Here is a 2626-nt window from a genome sequence, read left to right on the forward strand (position 1 = left end):
ATGTAGGTAAGAGATTAAGGCAGAAAAAGTTAGTCACTTAATCATCTGCATCCATACTGATACCCAGCAGTATCATCATTGTATATTTCATATCCTGCTTAAAGAGGAGTTCACAGGCACCTGGGTGGCTCAGTCGGTTAAGAGCTCGACTCGGTCTCAGCTCAGGTCATGATCTCAGGTCATGAGGTTGAGCCTTGCATCTGGCTTTGAGCTCAGTGGCCGTCTGCCTGAGATTCTTTAAAGGAAAAAACGTGGAGTTCATCCATTATTTGGAAGAATTTAATAGTAATTACACAATATGAAAAATAACATAAAACATATAATAATTAGATTAATTATCTGCAGGATATCATCTATTCTCCCAATCTTAGAGATTTGAAAAAAAATTTTAAATAGCATTTATAGGCCCTATCAGGTAACACATTCCTAATTCTGATAATGATAGCTACTAAAGCAGAATATATAGATAAGAACAGTATTTTAATTGTAGGTGAGCAATTACATTATTAAGTAATACTGTTTACTGAACATACATGGCTGTGATTCTGTGTAAGAGACACCCCAAAAAAGATTAAGGTGAAGATTTGTAAGTCACACTGTGGGAAACAGAAGGCCACAACGACCAGTGGTGCATGTTCGCTCAGACTCCGAGATCTCTGAGAAAACTGGAGATGGCAGGGTTAAAAATAACCCGAAAGGGCCAGAGTGAAATGGCCTTGGGATGTGTGTGGTCTGTTCTAAAGTACGCAGCAGAAGATGTTTAGTAGATAGGAAGCCAGCTGTAAACAGCACACTGGGCACTCCCCTCTTCGTTCCTCGTCCTGTAAATTCTGTTTTAAAGATTCTTACGTCCTTGACTGATCCTGGATACATGGAGGAATGTGCCCTACTACCCGCTGCTGTAAATCATTACAGATCTCTATCGCTGTAGAAGGTATATAAGAGTATGGAAAATAAACCTCGGCGCCTCGGGATGTTAGCTCGGGGTCCCCTGTGCCTCGCTCTACTGTCGTCCCTTTTTCTCAGTTCCTTCGCCGCCCAGGTCCCCGACTCTCTGAGGTTGACATAACACAAATAGAAAGTACTTGAAAGTTCATGCAATATGCCAATGAGTACAAATGATATAGTATTTCTAATCTTAGCAACAGCTATCAGACCCTAATTAAGCAAAATGAAAATGTTCATGGGTGAAATACAAATGGTTTTTAAAAATTTTAATTCAAGGGCGCCTGGGTGGCTCAGTTGGTTTAGCGACTGCTTTCGGCTCAGGTCATGATCCTGGAGTCCCGGGATCGGGTCCCGCATCGGGCTCCCTGCTCGGCGGGGAGTCTGCTTCTCCCTCTGACCCTCTCCCCTCTCATGCTCTCTCTCTATCTCATTCTCTCTCTCAAATAAATAAATAAAATCTTTAAAAAAAATAAAAATTTTAATTCAATACCAGGATTTTGACTTTTACATATAATTCCAAATGGCCTAAGCATGACTTATAGATTAAAAAAAAAGTGTCCTATATCATTCTAGTCTTTCAGAAAATGAACATGCTTGAATTGGGTTTAAGGCATATACACCTGATAGGATACTGAATTCTGTTCTTTTGTATCTGAATCATTATAACCTTGAGACTTCATTTGCTTCTCTTTGTGTATATGTTTTGCATATGAAGCAAAAGATAAAGGTTTACATGTAAGTTTTAACTGGAACCTTTACCCTAGATTTAACACAATATCTATCAATCACATGCCAAAAGCACTTTATAAGGAGACTAAAGAAAAGAAACTCATTTCTGAATTATTTAGTCCCTGTCACTCAGTACCTGACAGTACTGTTGTATTCTCTCACATTGTCTGATTTGTATATAGAAGTTACTTTGTCCTCAGATATTAGAAGATGATAGGCCACAAAGAATATATGCTTCCCACACAAATGTGTTAGGAGTTTGAGGGGGGAAAAAAAAAGAAACAACACAGAAGAATGCATTCTTCTCTCATTCCTAGGGTATTATTTGGATGTGTTTCACTCTTTGTCAAGCTATTAAATCTCACCTTAAAACTTCAATATTTGTTCATGGAGCAAACATTTGACAAAAAGAGCAGCCAAGCTTCTGTTCTGTGATCAGTTTCTACTAAGCTTTATACCAAGAGCATCTTGTGCAGCATCTCTGAGACACACACGAGTGGCAGCCTACTGTGGGGCAGTCTGACTTCCAGATACACCTGCTGTGCCTGGACATCCACCAAGTTGTCCTGTTTCATAGGAAGCTCAGATTGATGATGGCTTGGTTTCTCTGAACATTCTCCATGTAGAAAATCTCCTGCCTACAAATCCATATCTCACCAGGCTATGCAGAACCATTCGGAGAAGTGTAAATCAATATGTCAGATAATATCTGACTGTAAATTTCCACTTATTATTATCTCTTTCAGTTTCATTATGGCAAAAAATAAAATAATTAAAAGGTCATTTGGGGAGGGTATGTGCTATGGTGAGTGCTGTGAATTGTGTAAGACTGTTGAATCACAGATCTGTACCTCTGAAACAAATAATACATTATATGTTAAAAAAAAAAAGAAGAAGAAGAAGAAGATAGCAGGAGGGGAAGAATGAAGGGGGAGGGAGTTGGAGGGGG

This window comes from Callorhinus ursinus, unplaced genomic scaffold, assembly GCF_003265705.2.
Source record: "Callorhinus ursinus isolate GAN/ISIS: 27379988/994484 unplaced genomic scaffold, GSC_fseal_2.0 scaffold11, whole genome shotgun sequence".
In the NCBI taxonomy this organism is placed as follows: Eukaryota; Metazoa; Chordata; class Mammalia; order Carnivora; family Otariidae; genus Callorhinus; species Callorhinus ursinus.